This window comes from Leuciscus leuciscus (genome assembly GCF_965113295.1).
Source record: "Leuciscus leuciscus genome assembly, chromosome: 8".
Taxonomy (NCBI): Eukaryota; Metazoa; Chordata; class Actinopteri; order Cypriniformes; family Leuciscidae; genus Leuciscus; species Leuciscus leuciscus.
This window is the reverse complement of record NC_138732.1, coordinates 35605761-35628210: the sequence shown is the minus strand read 5'-3', so window position 1 is coordinate 35628210 and position 22450 is coordinate 35605761. Positions and strand designations below refer to the sequence as shown.

The window sequence follows — 22450 nt, the reverse complement described above, 5'->3', positions numbered from 1 at the left end:
AATTTGAAGAGGATCAGATCAAAACTGTAGGAGGAGTTCGTTAAAGTACAACATCAGGAAATGGCAAAAACTGCACGAAATCTGAGAGGAAGTTCAAAATAGCTGACTTCCTGTTGTGTTTAGGGCTACGCTCCAAGACACTTTTTTGTAGGTATTGGGTCATTACATGTATGTACCAAATTTCATACCTGTACGTGAAACGTAGAGCCGGGGCAAAATGTAGGGGCAATAATTAAGCCATTTTGCCCCACCCAATTTTGAAAACCATATCACATGTAAATTTTCACCACTTCTGAAGCGTGTGCAAAGTTTCATGAGTTTTCGAGCATGTTTAGGCCCTCTAAAAAACGATTCACTTTGGAGAAGAAGAAGAAGAAGAATAAATGGAGCAAAAACAATAGGGTCCTCTCACCATCGGTGCTCGGGCCCTAATTATCTGGGGTTTTCTCAGCAGAGATGTAACATAAGAACCTCCGAACATGATCAAAATCTATTTTATGTAAAAATCAAATGAGAACATGCACTTGTTTATATATTTTTTTCTTTCTTTTTTAGAGTTATAAGCCATTACTTTTAGGTATGCCACTTAGATGTAAAATCATTAAAGGGTCATGAAACCCCAACACACATTTTTGAGATGAGATGTGATGTACTGACTGCACATACTGAAAACACTAAAAGCACTCATAAATTTAACTAATAAGTGGAAATTGGTTATTTTTGCATCTTACTGAGCAATTTCGTTTTTCAGGGTTAAAAAGCAAAGTATAAGCAATGTCACGGGATCTGGTGAAGAATCGTGCCCAAGCGTGCATCTGGAGTGTGTGATTGGCTGCTGCATGGAGAGGCACGATTCTACGTCAGTCGGTTCGGAGCGCTTTTCATTTATTCATGAGAATGAACTCTTTTAACCCAATCACTGCGATGTATTGTGCACGAGATCGCATTACAGTGGAGAATTCAAACATGTAACAACATGCGCATGCGAGCAGTTTCTGCACGGAATGCTGCGATGACTTTAACAACGCTCGAAACGCAGATCAAAGATCATGTACGGACTGGAGTAACGTGTTTTCAAGTTTCTATTGGCGTATTTCATATTCTCTAAACATGAACCAGCACTGTTTGTGCATATTTAATCACATCTTCTTCAAATGAAATATATGTGAAAATAAGGACACTGATACAGCTGTACGTCTGATCATGAACACGATGACATGAGGAATTATCATGATACACCAGACAATGATGTAGAAAGAAAATTCAAAGAAGAATGGGCAAAAAAAGTAACTATGCCTTTATTCTTTCTGTGTTAAACTGACGTGTGTTGTTTGTTCAGAGACTGTAGTGCTCGTAAATGTAATGAAAATATTATTAGATCTTTTTAAATGTCCATTTCAATGTTTTTCCCTCGTTCTTGGGAGGTTGTTGTCATATAGGGTTACATTTTTTAAATGCGTCAAGGTGCCCTCGACTGTTATTTCTGTTTTTGGTTGTTGTCTCCCCTTTTCCCACCTTCTACTATCCCACTTTTCCACAGCTTTACATGCCCATTTCTTAAAGCTTTTTCAACTCAGAAGTGTGAACAACCAGGCTAAAACAGGGAGTTGAAATTGTTCATGACAATTTAAAAATGCCTTCAGGGTGTAAGAGGTTAGAGGGAACGTCATTGCAGGTTCCTACATGCTGGATCTGTTGAAAAGAGTAAACCCCCAAATGGTTAGCAATGATTGCAGACCAGTTAGGTGGTCCGAATTTCTAGAAGCTTTACTTTAAAGGGGTCATGAATTGAGAAATCAAATTTGCATGAGCTTTTGACATTCACATTCATTTCAATTCACATTTATTTGTATAGAGCTTTTCACAATACACATAATTTCAAAGCAGCTTTACAGAAAATGCATGAGTCCACGTTACAAATTAGAGTGATCTGTTATCAGAGGTAACTGTCTTCAGAAATTAACAAACACAAAATCACAGTTAGCGAAGAAGGTATTAATTTAAACAATATAGGCCTAATAATTTAATGCAGAAACAATGAGCTCATTGAAGTAATGAATACTACTTTGATAACAAATGATTATGACACTTAGAAAAATTTAGTATTGGTGCATGTTGACATATAAGAGGTCATCATACTATAAGAATATCCTGTAAGTTTCAGCACTGAAAACTTCCTCGTTAGTCCAAAAACAGCTTTTACTGAAACCAAGGTCTGAAAATGACTCGTTTTGGAATGTGCCGATTTATCACGTCATAGATATTTGAAAGAATGCCTCTGCAGACGATCATCAACGCCTACATCATCATCGCAAATTTGGCCCCGCCCACTGGTGTGTTAGTGAGATGACGAGGAGAGAAGAGTGATACAGGATCACTTGACTAAAAATAACATCCTTCCAAAGGATCCTAATGCTAGGAATGAGATTATTTTCAACAATGTGAATGTCTCAGCTGAGCATTATTTATTTGTATTCAATACATTTCACTGTGTATTATTTGGTAAATCAGTTGCAATTTCGGCGCAGGCTTTGCAAACAAACTTTTATGATATGGACTCGACAGTAATGTCACAACATGTAAGTAACTGTGTTCATGCTAATACCTAATCTGTGATTGTGATTTTGATATGTAATGATTCATGTGCAGTCAGATGTTATTTGTCATTTATGTTTATGTGTCAGTAAATCAAACCAGAGACTAAACAGTCAACTTCACATTGTTTCTCTGAGTAGGATGAAAATAATCGGTAACACTTTAATTCGATGGTCCACTTTAGACATTCAACTAACTACAAGTACCTTTGTAACTACATGTTAACTAACTCTCATTTGAGTATTAGTAGACTGTCTGCTTAGTATCTACTAACACTTTATTTTGATAGTCCCCCAACAGACATTCTACTGACTATAAGTAACTTTGACTCATTTTACTAACCTGAATCCTAACACCTAACCCTAATCTCAGTCTACTAAAAATCTACTACAGTCTAGTAATACTCTAACGAGAGTTAGTTGACATGTAGTTGCAAAGTTACTTATAGTTAGTAGAATGTCTAAAGTGGACCATCAAAATAAAGTGTAACCAAATAATCTGTTATTTAAACGGTGATTGAATTAGATCAAAGAACACTCCATTTACAATCACTGGAGCTGTCAATCACACATAAAAAAAAAAAAAAAAAAAAAAAAAATTCATACTAACATTATAAGTGCACCCCAGGAAACATTATAAAACAATGCAGTTAATGACCCCTTTAAACATTTCATTCTCAACTATAGGGATATCAAATTAAAATTTGAATATTAGTCACATTTAAAATAAAAATCAACATCTGAATGCAAAAATGGTGCTTTCGAATTTTAGGTATGCGTCAGCCTTATCAGTGACTAAGATGCGATGATGATGTAAGAGTCGTTTGAATGTTTTTGTTAGTCTATCCAGTTGAACCCACTAGATGTTGTGCTGCTGCATTATTTATTCTAAACATTGCAGAAATAGAGAAGCTCAATGTGGAGAAGATGTACTGTAGTGTAGACTGTACTGAACATGTGCTAGACAGACATCTTTGACGCATCTCGCACAAGAGAGTCGCATGTTTAGAAAGCCATGCAAAAATTTAAAGAAGTTGAATTTTTTAAAAACATGTATCGAGAGTCAAGACTTTGTGGGTTTTTTTTATTTATTTTTTTATTCCACTGCATCATGTTTTTATATGCAAAAAGTACTGACTGGCATTCAGCTCTTTGTATTAAACTATGCTGTACATACATGATGCTGTTTTATTCATAATTCTTTATGCAATTTACGAAATTATATTTGATTTATAAACGTTAGTTTAAATGTTATGTACTTGATTTTTACAGACAGCCATGTTATTTAATTGCTTTGAATAAACAGTTTAATGCGGTGCATTAATATTTTGTTCATTGTGCCCTCGTGTGGCCTCAGGAGACAAGCCAAAAGTGTTTTTTCCCCTAACTGAAATCATGCCTTTTAGATTAAAATATTAATGTATATAATGTATATGAATATTAGTAATATTTAAGTAATATAGTTTAAAAAAAATCATTAGCCATTTTGACAGTCCTAGACTTCTACTACTACTAATAAAAAACACAACAACGATGTACATGACAGTGACGTTCACACAGATCTGTGAAAATGACAAAAAGGCTGTATTATGCATGCATGCCAGTAGTTGAAAGTGTCACTTTGTCAAGAAACACCCCGCGAAAACGTAATATGCATGCGTGAACATGTAAAAAGCATGCGCATGACATCACAGTTTTCACTAATTTACATTTTTGTACATGTAGACATTGTTTTCAAAACCTTGAACTTTGAAACCCGTTTTCAAAAGCTTGCGTTTTCAGACCCCCAAAACGCCTTTGTTGAGTGAATGAATGGCCAAAACAGGTCGTGTATGTTGTGTAAACATACCCTAAATGAACAACTAAACGAGACACAGGTTGAACCAAATCAGTTACTATAGAAACAAAAAAAGGACACAGGAAAAAAACAAGGAACACAAATAAAACAGAATCCAATAATATAAAAAAGAATCTCTAAGCAGACAAACACAAAACTATATGTGACAATATTATATTAATACATTACATATAATAATAATAATAATAATAATAATACAATTAGATTATCAATGTTATGTAATGTTCTCTCTCTCTCTCTCTCTCTCTCTCTCTCTCTTACTGTGTACAGCACTGGGGTTGGAACATAATTTCTCTCTCTCTCTCTCTCTCTCTCTCTCTCTCTGGCTCAAGCTTTTACCATTTCAAATACTCAAGCTTTTATTTTGACAGAATACTGAAGAAATTCTGTAAAATTCAATCCAGACAAGTGCACATTGTGTTCCCACAATGCACATTAAACTCAAAGCTCATACAGAGATGGAGTTCATGAAAAGCAGCATTTACTTTGAACTGAGCCACTTTAAAAGATGCAGAAACACTTTAAAGCTGTATGTGTGTACAGTACAGTGCCACTCTGAAACCCACAGCACAACAAATTATTAATTATTATTACAATATGAATGCAATTTTTGAGCATACACACTAAAAACTATGTAACTACACAAACTGACAGATAATGAGGAATACTAACTAGCTTCAGAGCTAGAGGTGCTATAGAATTATTAGACCTGGTGATGAAGGTAAAGCTTGGACAGTCTGAGGTTCAATTTTCACCAAGGGCTGACGTAATGGGCTTATTGTTTCATTTCTAATGTGGTAGACCTTGACTTCAAGGTTCAATTTCATTTAACCATCTTGCCACGAGTGACCTTGATTTTGTGCAAAATCCAACAATATAATTCAGTAAAAGGACAAATTCAGGGTCTTAACCACCATACTGTACTGTCCCGTTTGCTCAGCAATAAGCCAAGAAAAATACATTTGCTGATTTTAAAACAGTGTAATGACAATAGCATTTAATATGAATAGACGTTTTTCTCAGTATGGAGTTTTGACCATACAGAGGGTTGAGAAGCACTTAGAGAGTGTCTCTTAGTAAAGACATGACCACAGCTTCAGTTTAATAAAAGCTTTTATAACCTTCACACACAGGCAGATATCACAGATTCACTTTCACACTTTCAGATCTCTGGTGGTTTTAAGAGAATAAACAGTCAAAGCATGATTACTGAAGTGCTTTTCTGCTTTATCGTTAAATTTCATGGAAAGAGAGCACGATTGCGTACAGAGAGGCCTTAAAAGCTGCTAGATCTGCTTATTTTTCAACCCTATTAAGAGAAAATAAACAAAACCCTAGGTATTTATTTGAAACAGTGGCTAAATAAAAAGACGTTTCCAAGCAGCACAGGAGTAATGACTTTATGAACTTCTTTACTAACAAGATTGATAACATCAGGGAGACAATTATAGCAATGCAAACGTCTACTACAGTATCGCATCAGGCAGTGTATTGTAGTCTCCTTATTCATTCATTGCTATAAGAGAGGAAGAATTTTCTAAACTTGTTAAATCCTCTAAATCGACAACATATATATTAAACCCTATACCGACTAAGCTATTGAAAGAGATGCTTCCAGAGGTCATAGATCCTCTTCTCAATATCATTCATTCATCTTTGTCATAGGGTACATACCAAAAACTTTTAAGCTGGCTATGGTTAAACCGCTTTTTAAAAAACTGCAACTTGATCCTAAAGATACCAGAAAAGTCAGTATCCTCACAACTATGTTCCGTTTTAGAAAGAAATGGTATCTGCGAGGATTTTCAGTCAGGATTTAGACCGTACCATAGTACTGAGACAGCTCTCATGAGAGTCACAAATGATCATCTGATCGTGGTTGTATCTCGCTATTAGTGTCACTCGATCTTAGTGCTGCATTTGATACTATTGACCACAACATTCTTTTAAATAGACTCGAAAATTATGTTGACATTAGTGGAATTGCATTAGCATGGTTTAAAATCATCCTTATCTGACCGTTATCAGTTTGTAGCAGTAAATTAAGAGATGTTTTATCGATCAAAAGTTCAGTATGGTGTACTACAAGGCTCAGTGCTAGGACCGTTGCTGTTCACTCTGTACATGCTACCCTTAGGAGATATCATTAGGAAGCATGGCATTAGTTTTCACTGTTATGCTGATGATACTCAGCTCTATATTTCTTCACACCCTGACACCCAAACATAGCTGATGTAAAAAATTGGATGACTAGTAATTTCCTACTACTTAATTCTGAAAAAACAGATATTCTAATTATTGGGCAAAAAACATCCTCGCGTCATAACCTAGAATACTGTCTAACACTTGATGGCTGCTCTGTCAAGTCTTCATCATCGGTTAGGAACCTGGGTGTGCTCTTTGATGCCAATCTTTCATTTGAAAGTCACGTGTCTAGAATCTGTAAAACTGCATTTTTCCATCTTAAAAATATATCTAAATTACGTCATATGCTCTCATTGACAAATGCAGAACAATTAGTTCATGCGTTCAAGACATCAAGGCTAGATTATTGTAATGCTATTATGGGTGGTTGCCCTGCATGCTTAATAAACAAATTACAGCTGGTCCAAAACGCAGCAGCTAGAGTTCTTACTAGAACCAGGAAGTATGACCATATTAGTCCCCTTCTGTCAACACTGCATTGGCTCCCTATTAAACACCATATACATTTTAAAATATTGCTGATTACTTACAAAGCACTAAATGGTTTAGCTCCGCAGTACTTGAGCGAGCTCTTAACGCATTATAGTCCTTCACGTCTATTGCGATCTCAAAATTCCGGCATGTTGATAATACCTAGAATATCAAAATCGACTGTTGGTGGTAGATCCTTTTCCTATTTAGCACCAAAACTCTGGAACAGTCTTCCTAACATTGTCCGGGAAGCAGACAGTGTGTCAGAGATTTATCTCTGTCAGATCAAATCTAGACTAAAAACACATAACAAACATCTCTTTGAACTAGCATTCACATAACAAATTATAGACTTCTATAATTCAATGTTAGGCTGCATAGATTAGGTCAGCCGGAACCGAGAACACTTCCAATAAATCCTGATGTACTTGTAACATCATAATGGCGTCTACGCTAATATTAGTCTCTCTGTTTATCCCGAGGTTTACCGCAGTCCGCCGGATCCAGGCCGTATCCAGATCTGATGAAGGACCTGCGCCTGGACACAACGACAATGCAGTCCTAAAGTGTCAACTAGTCCCTCCCCTGTGAAGGCCTCCTTCCCTTCCCTTCCCTTCCCTTCCCTTCCCTTCCCTTTCCTTCCCTTTACCTCAGTACAGATAAAACGTTGTAGGGATAATTCCAGTTCACGTGGCTACATGGAAGCGATAAAAAATTCTGTATTATAAATTTTAAGGCCAGACAAGTAGTTTGTTGAGGGCTGGTTTGTAAAGAAGGACTACACGCCTGCGCACATATATATTCAAACGCGCATACCTGTAGACTAAACCCGTAATACGCATGTGCACTCCATCAGCGTTCTCACAGGTTCGCGTTTTTAAAGTTTGTGCAGAGAGAACTTAAGGGTTTTCTGTTAGAATGGTGTCGTGTTAAGTTCCCTAAGTTAATAACTAATGATTGTTGCGACGGAAGTGAATCAATCAAAACTAACTTTAGCTGGACAATAACTTTATTCTAGCCAAAACAATCTTTGTTACTTTAATTTCCTATTGTCACTGTAAAGCTGCTTTGAAACAATCTATATTGATCCTACGCTCCTAGGCTTTGGAATGCACTCCCTCCTCATATTAGAGATGCATAGAATCTAAATATTTTTAAATCTTATTTAAAAACAAATTTTTTTGGTTGGCTTTTCCTTGCCTGTCTTGACTTTTATACTCTAGTCTGTTGTTTTTTTTGTTTTTGTTTTTTTAAATTCTCTGTGTTGTATTTTTATTTGCTTGTTCTATCATGCTAAGTGCCTTGACAAGCTGCTTTAAAGGCGCTATATATATCAAATAAAATAAAGTTATTATCTATATTGTTAAAAGCGCTATATAAATGAGGGTGACTTGACTTGACTTTATCGAACAAACTATTTGACAAGTACCTGAAATCAAACAGCTGACACTAAACAGAAAATGTATATTCACTTCCATTCTTTAAAAATGTTAATACATCAGTGTATTACAGTCTAAAGTCCAACACTGAAGATGCTCATGTTTCAAAGCATTTTTGATTCCAACACTGATCCTGTGATATGATGCTGGCAACAGATACTGTATAAAGCACAAAATCTAAACAATGCTTCCATTTGGTGCTTTTCTACTATAGTAAACCTGTTTGGTAGCTCACCTGTTACAGCGTTTCACTTGCGATGTGGAGCGCTCTGATACAAGTCCCATGAAAAATGACTCAAGACGCATTTGTTACATGGTTTTGGGTTTTGTTTCATGTTTATAGTTTAATGTCTTTTATTTTGAAATTCTCATAGTCTTGTTTCCTGGTTTCCAGTGGTGGAAAGAGTACTGAAAAAATATACTCAAGTAAAAGTACCATTACATTACAAAAAATGTAGTGTGAGTGGAGTAAAAAGTACTTGTCCAAAAAACTACTGGAGTAAGAGTAAAAAAGTAGCTTATTTAAAAGTACTCATGAGTACTTAGTAGTGAGTAGTAGTGAGTATAATAGTAGTGAGCACTGAGCATCATCCCTTACATTTACATGGCTACATTGTTATGCTGATAATATAATTTGTAAGGAAAATTGTGCAGTAAATAGGGATGTATTTCTGGGGAAACTTTTTCAAAAGAAACACACACACACACAAACACACGTCTCTTTGCAGTGTCGGCAAAGCTGTTTTAACAACGAATCTGAATGAAACAAAAAGGAGGATTGTGTGAAATGGATCAATCAAAAAACGTTGTTTATTAACCAGCTATAGTCACAGACTGACAGAAATGCAGTACAAGTTAACGCCATGGGTCATAAGGTGCACTGCATACTTTTATGCATACTGCAGAATTTTAGTACAGAAGGTGTTTTGCCACATTAAGCATTTTAAAGTGTCCCCAACACACCTTTACTCATGCTAAACTCCTCAAGAGTCAACGAGCTTCCGACTTCTCCAAGTGACACTGCATGACGAGCGCAAGGGAGAGACGCAGCAGTGCACAGATCGCTCGTCTCTCTATATATGAAGTAAATGGGAGCGGGAATTCACTGCATTATGAACTTGTGTCACGTCAACAGGTGGACGAAGAAGACAAAGGTAGGTGAAGATACAAAATAATCAATATTTATTTCCATAGGCAGAATCCAAACAAACACGAAACAGTGTGCTAGTGCACAAACAGAGTGCTAACCACACAAACAATAACCGACAAAAGACAAGTGAAGACCAGGAACTTAAATACACACACAGATGAACACAAGACAGGTGATGCAGATGATGATAACAGGAACACAGGTGAAGGAGGTTAAGATAATGATGACAAACAGCAGGTGCAGGTGATGATGGAGGATTCTGGGAACTGTAGTGCAGACACAGACAAGGAGGAAGGCGGTGAATGTGACAACTTGAGGGAGTTAACAACACTGTACGCAATACCCCCAACTTCACACCAAATGTCAGGCCCTGTGTATATAGGCTAGCCTACAGTATATAAAGATTCATGTGAAATGTACCTTAGCATATTCGAGGAAGACGCTGATGTCTCGATTGAATTGATGCTTGAAGAATGCACTTCCACAGCAGCCATAATTAACAGCAGGTATAGGCGGTTAAAGTTTTCTATGCAGAATTTGATTTGATGACAGTCACGGGACCGATTATTCGATCCAGTCACGTTGATGGATAAAAATACAAATAAAACAAGCATGTAACGAGTAACGACCACACATGGAAGGAAAACAGTGGAGTAAAAGTACTCATACATCACTTAAAATGTACTAAAGTAAAAGTAAAAGTACACAATTTTTAATCTACTCAAAAAAGTAAAAAAAAAAAAAAAAAACTACTTAATTACAGTAACGTGAGTATTTGTAATTTGTTACTTCACACCCCTGCTGGTTTCAAGTCATGTGCTTCCCTTGATCCTCATGTTATCTGCCATGTGACTGTGTCATGTTCTCATTTGTTGATTTAGTCATGTGTTTCTCAGTTCTGTTTTCTCATTGGTTCTCTGTCCTTAAAGGGGTTCTCTGAAGTGGCCCCACTGTTGATGGCTATTATGTGTGTTTGGGCCACATACTGCTCATCACCCCTTGAATCTGCTCCAGAACCTGCTTCAACCCCAGAGTCTCATGTCCGCCTCGACACGACTGCAGAGGTCGTACCTAAACTTTCTGTTTGCCTCGACACAACTGCAGAGCTCTTACACAAACTTCCTGAAAACCAGACACCTTGTTGATCCAGTGATATTTGACAAAATAAATGTGTAATTATTGCTATTTTTTCACTACTGCATGAAATTTATTTTATATCAACGATCTAAAAGGTGTTCCTAATACATGAACACTTTCCAGTTGATTTTATAACTGTCATTCTTTTTAAATGCTATTGAACTTAGAAACCTGTATACCCATGTCGTATGTAACTTTAGAGACTGTCCCTACATTTGCAAATATCAAATGTCAAGCCAACTTTATGGCAGTATTTCACTGGGAAATGCTTAGCATGACACTTTGTGTGTTACATTCATATTCCATCTGCTTGCCTGTTCCCTATATAGTATAGCCTACATTCCCAATAAGGTTTGGTCTTTTATATCGCTGTATTTAGTCCATTAAGCAATGTTAAGTGTCCCGACAGAAGGGGAATCCTGGAGTATGATGTATTGACGGAACCCCAAGTATTGCAGCACAGCGCCGTGATAGAAAGTTAAGGAAACTAAACAACCGAGAGAAATGTCTACTACCTCAGATTTAAAGGGCACATATTATGCAAAATTCACATTTCACATGATTCACATGGCGTTTGAACATAAATGTGTGTTGGCAGTGTGTGTGTTTTTTTGTTTTTTTTTTATCCACATAAATCATAAGCACTGTCACAGAACAAGCCGTTCTCAGATTCGGGGCAATGTGACGTTCTTTTGCACAAGCCCCTCCCACGACTGTTGACTGACACTGCAGTTTTAGTGTAGACCCGCCCTGAGTGAGCTGTACACAGTCTGTCATTGTTTCGACGCCGGAGCAGCTTTAGACAAGAATGTCTTCCTGCTGCGCTATCTGGCGCCTATATCCTTTACACTCTCTGCTGTGTGTGTGTTCGCCGCCGCGACACACACTGTCTAAAAGAGCTTGCGTCTTTTTAACTTTTTAACTCGTTCGGTTCCAAGAAATGTGACTGTTCCAGTGTATTTTGCAGTCAACAAGCCGGTTCCACTGCCCGCTTGCCTGCACACAAATGCCGTTTTCACGGCTACCTAGATAAATCCCACAAAGAGTGTATTTTCTGGTGTCCCGGCCACGGCCGATGGTGTTATGAGTGTAGACAAAATGCCCACTGCCCAGTGCCCATTCCTACACACAAGCACAGCCCGTCACACAGGGCTCGCGCACATAAAATCGACCCAGTTCGATTGCGCATTAAACGTAGCAGATGTGACCACTGCCCAGTGCCCACAATCACTACGTTCTGCATGTCTCAAGGTTTCTGTAAAAACGAAACCAACGTGCATTCGCTCTGCTCAGGCGGACAATGCTCTCGGTGTGGTAAATGTGCCCACTATCCCGCGCCCACATCCACACATAGACATGACAAGTCCTACGGGACTCGCCCAGCCCTCCCCCTCTTGGTTAACCACCGCAGAGGAGTCGAGCGCGGGCAATCTGCCCGCTGTTATCAGCGCGCCCTCTGCCTCGAATGTCATAAGCGCAACGCTTATGTTGCAGCACACCGAAGCCCCTCTGTCGCTGAGCAACCAGAGCGCGCTTCACATTCAACCCCTAGCCATTCATGCAGATGCATGGGCGAGGCTACCCGGGGTTTCGAAGTGGGTGCTAGACATTATAGAAAGAGGCTATTCGCTACAGTTTCGCCGACGCCCTCGTCGCTATGCGAAGCGCGTCGAGACCACAGTAAAAACAGAAGTAGCACACCTACTTCGAGCCGAAATTTTTAAACTATTGAGCAAAGGGGCCATAGAGCCGTTATCTCAAGCTCAGAGCGAAGGAGGGCTATACAGCAGATACTTCCTGGTACCGAAAAAAGACGGGGGTCTCAGACCCATACTAGATCTAAGGCAACTGAACAGAGTGCTTGCAAAGCGACAGTTCAGAATGCTCACGACCAGAAAAATCCTCGCTCAGATTCGCCGAGGAGATTGGTTTGTGTCAATAGATCTGAAAGACGCGTATTTTCAAATACAGATAGCGTCACGTCACAGGCGATATTTGAGATTTGCCTTCGAGGGCCAGGCATATCAGTACACAGTCCTACCGTTCGGCTTGTCCCTAGCACCCCGTACATTTACGATGTGCATGGACGCAGCGCTCGCACCCCTCAGACTACAGGGCAACCGAGTATTGAACTACTTGGACGATTGGCTGATTCTAGCTCAATCTCACTCGGTGCTCATAGAGCACAGGGCCATTTTACTCGATCACCTCGAGAATCTGGGTCTCAGAGTCAATTGGGCGAAGAGTTCTCTGTCCCCCAGACAGATAATATCTTTTCTGGGCACAGAACTGGACTCGCTGTCTATGATAGCGCGACTGTCACCACAGCGCGTACTAGACATTCAGCGCGCAGCGAGCTCTTTCCGCTGCGGCGCATCTGTCCCGCTCAAGAATTTTCAGAGGATGCTAGGTCTCATGGCCTCAGCATCATCAGTACTTCAGCTGGGCTTGCTTCGCATGCGCCCGCTACAGTTCTGGCTGAAAGCGCGAGTGCCGCGCCGAGCGTGGGCTTCCGGTCTGCTTCGTCTCAAGGTCAATCAGAAATGCATCGCAGCTCTGAAACCTTGGAAAGCAAACGACTGGTACCAATCAGGTGTAAGCCTGGGGACTTCCTCGAGTGTGAAGGTAGTGTCTACGGACGCATCCACCTCGGGATGGGGAGCGCTGCTCGAGGGCAGACCGTTCTTCGGCCAATGGTCAGAACGGGAGAGGCTTCTACACATAAACTGCCTCGAAATGCTGGCAGTAGACAACACGCTGACGCGTTTTTGTCCCCAAATACGAGGACACCACGTCCTGGTCCGCTCGGACAACATGTCAGCGGTGTCCTACATAAATTGCCAGGGCGGCCTCAGGTCCCGAAACCTGCACAGGCTGACAGAACGCCTCCTGGTGTGGGCTCAGCGCAACCTGCTCTCGCTGAGAGCAGCGCATGTGCCAGGGCTCCTAAACGTAGGACCGGACAGACTGTCCAGGAACAATGTTCCGACAGGCGAGTGGTCTCTACACCCACAGACAGTCCAGCTGCCGCGGAAGTAGACCTGTTCGCGTCTCAAGAAAACGCTCACTGTCTGGAATTTTTCTCCAAGAGCAGGGACGCGCTGGCTCATGTATGGCCCCGCCGCCCGCTCTATGCCTTTCCTCCCGTCTCTCTCCTGCCTCAGGTGATAGAACGGATCAGGGAAGAAGGATGCTCAGTGCTACTCGTAGCGCCATTCTGGAAAAACCAACCCTGGTTCCCATTTCTGATGCAGCTAGCGAGCACTGCCCCATGGCCAGTGCCAGTGAGGAGGGACCTCCTCTCTCAGGCCAAGGGCTCGATTTGGCATCCGCGCCCAGAGCTGTGGTCCCTTCATGTTTGGGCCATCAACGGGTACCCGCTGACTTTCCAAGCGGAGTGTTAAACACGATCACGCAGGCTAGAGCTCCGTCTATGCGACGTCTCTATTCCTCGAAATGGTCAGTGTTCTCCAGCTGGTGCACAGCTCGTGGCGTGTCGCCCCCAGACTGTGGGGTGACGGAGGTTCTCTCCTTCCTACAAGAGCTGTTGGACAAGGGCAGGACCCCTTCCACGCTCAAAGTTTATGTGGCGGCCATAGCAGCGTTCTCAAAAACAACGCTTGGTCAGTCAATAGGAAGGAACGATTTAGTGATCCGTTTCCTTAGAGGAGCTAAGAGACTGAATCCTCCCAGACCTCCCTCAGCCCCTGTATGAGCCCCTGTACCCATTCGAGCCTTTACAGACGATTGATCTTAAACACCTGTCTTTCAAGACAGTGTTTCTTCTGGCTCTCGCTTCAGTGAAGCGCATAGGGGACTTACACGCGCTCTCAGTAAGCGCGACGTGCATGGAGTTTGGGCCTAATGACTCAAGAGTTATACTCAAACCTAAGCACGGTTATGTTCCAAAATCCCTCAACACACCGTTTAGGGCGCAGGTAATTTCCCTGCGCGAGCTTCCTTTGTCCAGTCAGGGCATTAAGAGCTTATGTGTCTCGCTCATCTGTCTTCAGACAGACGGAGCAGCTCTTCGTTTCGTTCAGCGGACGTTCCAAGGGACTAGCCGCGTCGAAACAGAGCCTATCCAGATGGATAGTTGACGCCATTGCGCTGGCGTACACTTCCAAGGGTAGCATAGCTTCATCGTGGGCCTGGTCAAGTGGGATTGCCTTGCAAGATATATGTATGGCGGCAGGCTGGGCCTCCCCGTCTACATTTATAAGGTTTTATAACCTAGAGGTTCCCGCCTTACAGGCCAGGCTGTTGTCGGTCTAAATATACCAGTACTGTTTGTTCTGATGCTATCGGTTCAGAATACTGTGTCTGCTGAGCACTGCTCGATGAGCACTGCTCACTGATCGACCGCAAAATGCTTATGGGCAAATGAATAAGACCCACAATTTTCCATCAGTTCAGGCCGTACTCCGCCCTGTCTGTATGATGTAATTTGCGTCTGAGGGACGCTGCTATATGTGGAAGAGCGCGGCTCCGCCCCTCCCTCTTCCCGGACTCCCTGTGAGTTCCCCTGGTGATTATGCACTATATGAACCCCGGGCTTTCGCCCCTTGGGTCTTTGGTGTCAGATCCCAGCACGCACAGCGTTTTACATTGGGTCCCCTAGCGTAAGATACTTACGCAGTACGAGAGACCTCTCGTAAGAGAACGTACTCGGTTACTGACGTAACCTCGGTTCTCTCTAGAAGAGGGAACGAGTACTGCGTATCTTGCCGTGCATGCACACGCTCTGGTTAGCTTCGGCGATGAAAAACCAGATATCAGCTGCCTGCGAGCTGGATTTATAGGCCTAAGCCACGCTCATTTCGGCAGGACGTGACGCAGTGGGGGCGAAGCACCCTCATTGGGTCTGACGTCACGCTAGGCCTCGCTCGATAGGCTGCTGCAGTTGACGCAGAACAGCCAATAGGCACACGAGCCGTCTTGCCTATGTCTGTATGCTGCCGCAACGCGTTTTACAATAATACAAAATTAAGGATAATTTTTTGGCTTCAATATCTCGCGGAAAAGGGATTTTCCCCTAGCGTAAGATACTTACGCAGTACTCGTTCCCTCTTCTAGAGAGAACCGAGGTTACGTTAGTAACCGAGTACGTTTTTATGTGCTGATGTTTTTTTTTTCCAGCTGTGACCTGCAGTTATTTAGTTATATACCAGCTCGCTTTTTTTCTTATCAGTTCAAAAGAGATTCAAAATACTCTGTTGACTTTGATCTTACAAACAAGTTTCATACATCAATCCTGTTAAGTGTGTATTATTTTTGTGTATACTCACAATAAAAACAACGTGTTGTGCTTTTTGCCAAATAAAGACAAATAAACATGATGTGAGTTCTGCTTTCTCTCTGTCAGTGAAGTCAATTCTGAAACGCATCCGAAAATGAACTGTAACTCAGCGAATACAGGCATACAGACACACAGGCATGAAGCTTGAATTCTCTTCTTTTAAATGAAGTAATTTTTATAAAAAAAAACAAATATTCACAGTTTATGTAATATGTATGAAAAGAGAGAGATGTCACTCATTCTCATCTCATTAAGTTTTAATGTGACCCCGCCCACGGAGAGCGCGTGCTATTCAAACGCAAATTATCTGAGGCGATCCCATACAAACCTGTGAAACGCCCACATCAGCTGGATAACACACACCGCGAGTTCACTTTCAGACTTGTGTACTTTACGACGCTGTGAGGAATAATACTATCTTAATAATAATCCTGGAAAATTTACCTCAAAAGTGCTGGAAGTTTCATTTCGAGGAGCAACGGATCCTGATGAGGAATAGGTCTGTTATATGCTTTGTTCTAATCGCAAGTGTCTGTACACGCAAAAAGACTGTTTAAAACAGAATTGCGTTTCTGTGTGTGAATGAATGAACGCACAGATGTGCGCTGTTGTGTAGCTACAGCTGGCGAAAATACTGTTTAAAAATGAATCGCGTTTTTGTGTGTGAATGAATGAACAGCTTTTACCAAACTCTATTGCTATACTGAGATGAGTAAAAATCGACTACAAAATCGGATAGATTATAAAGTTTTTACTGTAAAATACTGGCACATCAAATAAGCTTATAATGTTGCCAATTTCTGCTCATGTGTTAAATATATATATATATATATATGTTTTGTCAAAAATAATCAACTAAGATGTTATAGTGTTTGTTCCAATGTAGGCGATATTCAAACTAATGAATCCTTAACTTTGAAATACGTATGATAAAATGTATTTTTACAAAGAAAGATTACACTGGAAATATTGTTAAAATTGTAATTGTTGTAATTGTATAACCTTTTTAATAAAATAGCAAAAATATATACAAGGATAGATGTAAACAAAAATTTAAAAGGTCAATATAAGCCTTCTCTTTAAATAATTTTTTATTGTGTTTTATTAGTGACACATTTGGGTAGAGAATATATTCCAAAACTTTCTGAAAATACAGCATGAGAATTAACTGCACAATTACTAGAAATGTTTACCTTGGATATTATACAATTTGCAAGCACAATTTGTGAAAAAAACTACAACTGTGTTTCCAACTGTGAACCAATTATATATATATATATATATATATATATATATATATATATATATATATATATATATATATATATATATATATATATATATATATGTATGTATGTGTGTGTGTATATATATATATATATATATATATATATATATATAGTCCTTGCATTCTTTCCTGTGGCTCAGTGACGCACCTGAATGAAAGGCTCATTATGGGTGTGAACTTCTCAGGTGTGAACCACTAAATATTCATGATGGTGTTGGATCGTTTACGCCCCATCCGCATATTGCCTTTCCAAACTAAAAGTGTTTCACAAAATTTAAATCAATGTATCGTTTTATGTGAACGATTAGGGAGGATGATTTTCACATCATTTTGAAGAAAATACTCTAGGCGACGACATCCATTAGTCAAAAGTCTTATTGACACATATTTAGTATGTGTTTTGTGGCCTTATTTCAGAAACTTTAGTTTTTAGTTTTTTCAATAACCATGCATAAACATTATTCTCTCAAAAATGAAAACATGTACATACATGTTATTCACATATTATGGTAGCCCTGTTTGTGCTAAATAGAGTGTAATTACACCTTTGCCATTAATATGTTTATAAGCAACTGAAAAAAGCACAAATGTCAGGGCATGTCAGAACATCTCAAGGACCCCAAAAACACCTCAGACCCCAGAGGGTTAATATGTTTATAAGCAACTGAAAAAAGCACAAATGTAAGGGCATGTCAGAACATCTCAAGGACCCCAAAAACACCTTAGGCCCCAGAGGGTTAATATACCTCCTAAGTTTAATAAAGATTTCATTCAGAAGTCCGCTGACTTCTTGAGTGGATTTATGCCTAAATATGACAGACTTTTAATATTGGAGGATTTTAATATCCATATGTTGCCAATCTGATACTCTAGCTAAAGTTTTTATTTATTTAATTTTTATCTTGACTTTTTTAATTTAATGTAACATGCAAGAGCCTATGTATGGACATACTTAGCAAACTGGCAGCTCCAGTAGTAATTCAAACTTGAACTCTGTCATGGAAACTACAGTATGTATAAACCTTCATTAGACAATTTAATAATCAATTAAAAATAATATTATTGTAACGGTCACCAGCTGGAGTGCCCTTGAGAGCCACCAGAGGGCACTCCACATCAGACACTCACGTTCACTCTCAGACTACATTTCCCATACTCACTGCCCGGACTCATCTCTGATCACTCATCACATTCACCTGTACCTCATTATCACTGATTGCATTCACCTGTGTCCCATCATCCTGTTAGTCTCAGCCTATTTATACCATGTTCACTCATTCACGCACTGCGAAGTTTTGTATGTTGTTGCACTGCACTTCTGAGCATTTTCCCTGGTTTTCATGTCTCTTGGTTTTTGGATTTCTTGCCTGTTCCCTGGATTACTCTCTTGCCTCTGACCCCTGCCTGTTTTGTTTTGTTTGTTTGTTTGGACTGTTTACTTGTGTTTTGACCCTTTGCCTGTTTATTAGATTTCGTCTTTGGATTACCCCTTAATAAAGCTGCATTTGGATCCTCAACCTTCGTGTCTCGGAGCATTTCGTGACAATTATGCTGTAGCCACATTGGACCAGCGCTTTGGAAAATGGATTTATGGGTAATTTAGCTGCGGAGCTTCAGGTCAGTCACGGGAAATCATTTGCCGTGCAACTCTCACTGTGCTTTATGGGATTTCTCTAGCCATTGAGTGTATAACAGTTGTACACTCATTGCAAAATAAAAAGTCACCTCACCTCAGAAAACAAACTTTCCTGTTCTGTCAGACGTTATTCTGTGCTCGTAGCATGCACTATTCAATTGTTTGCGGAAATGCGGAGGCGTGCTCTGTATATTACTTCACTATAAAATGCTAAATAAATTACGAGCATGCAACGTCGTAGTTATGTTGTCAATTAGTAAAATCAATTTTGGTAATGAAATTACCAAAAAGTACCAATAAATTACGTAATTTGTACTTTGTGTGTTCGCTGGGAAGGATTTGCATGTGGGTATAATGTTTATTCTATTCATCAGGATCAGTGTCCATATGTTTAATTAACAGTTCATGTTAGTATTGTGTATTTACCATGGTAACTGTTGTTAACCATGCCCATTACCCCATAATACCACTTAACTTAACTTTGTGTCATTTTTGTGTATTTTAAAATGACTTTGGTAGCTCATACCTTACTAACTTACTAAGTTCATTGTATTAAAAAAATTATAATAATAGTTTGGGACTGCTTTTTAATAGCCTTACCTTATTCTGTTTTCATAAACCTTATGCAATTAGGTCCAACTTCTAAAAAATCAGGTCAAACCAGTTGAGAACCACTGCTATCGTATGGTCTTTACTATCTTATGGTCTGTCAGTGTGCAACATTGCATTAGGTGATGTGGCTTTCTCAGATCATAAGTCGGTAACTTTTGGAATTCCCTTCAGTCATGAGATAAGTAAATTTTGTGTTTTGCTGATGTTCGCTGTGTTCGAAAATTTTATTCTACAGCTATTGAACGCTTTGAAAATTTGTTTATCAGCTCCCCAAGCCACTGCCACAATGCACCGTAATAACGAGTGTACAACCGATGTACGCTCAATGGCTAGAGAATACCCATAATGCACTGTGAGTGTCGCGCGCTGAATGAATTCCCACGCCTCACCAGGAGATGCTGCCGCCGCTGAATCAATCATACATTTTCCAAACCGCGCTGGTCCTGCATAATATCATACAGGTATAAATTCCTTTTTAATTGATTATTAAATTGTGTAATTACAGTTTATAAATGCTAGTTTCCATAGGAGAGATCAGGATAAATCGTTTCATTACTACTGGAGCTGCCAGTTTGCTACATTTCAATTAATTATTAGCCTAAACAGCAAGCATAAACTATGCAAAAGCGGCAGCCCTTCTGGCGCACTCAGTGTCCGAATTCACTCACTTGTTTTCATTCACTCCTTCAAGTGAAATATGGATAAAGTAGGGAAAAGTGAATGAGGGTATAGAGCAGGGTTCACCAATCTCGGTCCTGGAGGGCCGCTGTCCTGCAGAGTTTAGCTCCAACCAGCTCCAACACACCTGTTTGAAAGTTTCTAGTATGCCTAATGAGACCTTGATTAGCTGGTTCAGGTGTGTTTAATTGGGGTTGGAGCTAAACTCTGCAGGACAGCGGCCCTCTAGGACCGAGATTGGTGAACCCTGGTATAGAGGGTGATTTCGAACCCAGCTAAGGTGTTTAGGGTTACTTAAATTACAGGCAGGTGTGTAACTTGCATACTGTACACTGAGTACTCTGAACTCTCAATTGATTATCCCAAACCTTGCTTACTCAAGGTATGCAGGTTACAAAACCGTGTTCAGGGGTATTTTCATCCAACCCAGAGTATGAAGCTCAAAGTTAAAGGTGAAAGATGAAAATAGAGTAAAATAAACATTGCTTTATGTTATAATAGTGCTTTATAATTATATATAATTTATATTATATATATTAACCTAAAGCTGAGGTTATCCGCTTACTTGCCCTTAACCCTCTGGGGTCTAAGGTGTTTTTGGGGTCCTTGAGATGTTCTGACATGCCCTGACATTTGTGCTTTTTTCAGTTGCTTATAAACATATTAATGGCAAAGGTATAATTACACTCTATTTAGCACAAACAGGGCTACCATAATATGTGAGCAACATGTATGTACATGTTCGTATTTTTGAGAGAATAATGTTTATGCATGGTTATTGAAAAAACTAAAAATGAAAGTTTCTGAAATAAGGCCACAAAACACATACTAAATATGTGTCAATAAGACTTTTGACTAATGGATGTCGTCGCCTAGAGTTTTTTCTTCAAAATGATGTGAAAATCATCCTGCCTAATCATTCACATAAAACAATACATTGATTTAAATTTTGTAAGACACTTTTTGTTTGGAAAGGCAATATGCGGGTGGGCGTAAACGATCCAACACCATCATGAATATTGAGTGGTTCACACCTGAGAAGTTCACACCCATAATTAGCCTTTCATTCAGGTGTGTCACTGGAGCCACAAGAAAGAATGCAAGGACAAAATAAATATATAATATATATATATATATATATATATATATATATATATATATATATATATATATATATATATATATATATTAGGGATGTCCCGATACCACTTTTTCACTTCCGATACGATACCGATGCTGCAGCTTTGGCTATTTGCCGATACCGATATCAATCCGATATTTTTATTTTATTCTTGAACTAATACTACTAATAATAAAATATATGGAAGCACTTTGCTCAATTAGCCACATAAAAACATCTCACTCAAATGGAGAACAAATACTTCTCCAGTATATAGCTAGTCCACAACAGCAGCTGATAATGAAAGACTGCCACCCTTTATTCAAAAGACCTTGAGATATGTTTGGTAACCTGAATGAATTTAAAATTAATTTGCTATATTTCAGATCAATATATTTGTTTCCTTAAAATTGTAATTAACTTTAACTTTATTCTCATCTGAATTATAAATAATTTATTTCTGTATAAAATAATACTAGTACTTTTAAAAACACATTTGATTTTCTTTTTTATTCAATGTAGAATGTGTAACTTAAAAACAGATTAGTGCTCTGTTTTAGGACAATAAATGAAAACCAATGCAATATGATGAATGTCCAAAAGATTAGATCATTTTTGCTTTTAAACAGCGTGTGTGTGTGTGTGTGTGTGTGTGTGTGTGTGTGAGTGTGTGTGATTTTGGTTGGGTGACAGTTACAGTTTGACAAGAGTTTACAGTTTGACAAAAGCACAATGTTGTGTTTTACACAAATAAGTAGGCTTCAAACACTTTTTGCAGTTTTAATGATGTCCTGTATGTTTCCACTGTTCGATCGCGCCCGTGCCTCTCTCTCTCTGACACACACACACACACACACACACACCAGCATTGCAATCTTGACATCGCAGCCTGTTCATTTTGCTGCGTTCACACCAAACACGAATAGAGCGTCAAATTCGCGTCTATCGCGTCTAGTTCGATGC

At 39.4% G+C, this 22450-nt stretch overlaps 1 protein-coding gene and 1 long non-coding RNA gene across 2 annotated transcripts in view; both read right to left on the bottom strand.

Moving 5' to 3' along the window:
- The window catches only part of il1rapl2 (interleukin 1 receptor accessory protein-like 2), a 554898-nt gene that overhangs the window by 385174 nt on the left and 147274 nt on the right, over positions 1-22450 (bottom strand). The window lies entirely within an intron of this gene.
- LOC309505178 overlaps positions 1-22450 on the bottom strand; it is a 130972-nt gene that overhangs the window by 68915 nt on the left and 39607 nt on the right. The gene's annotated exons all lie outside the window — the stretch shown is intronic.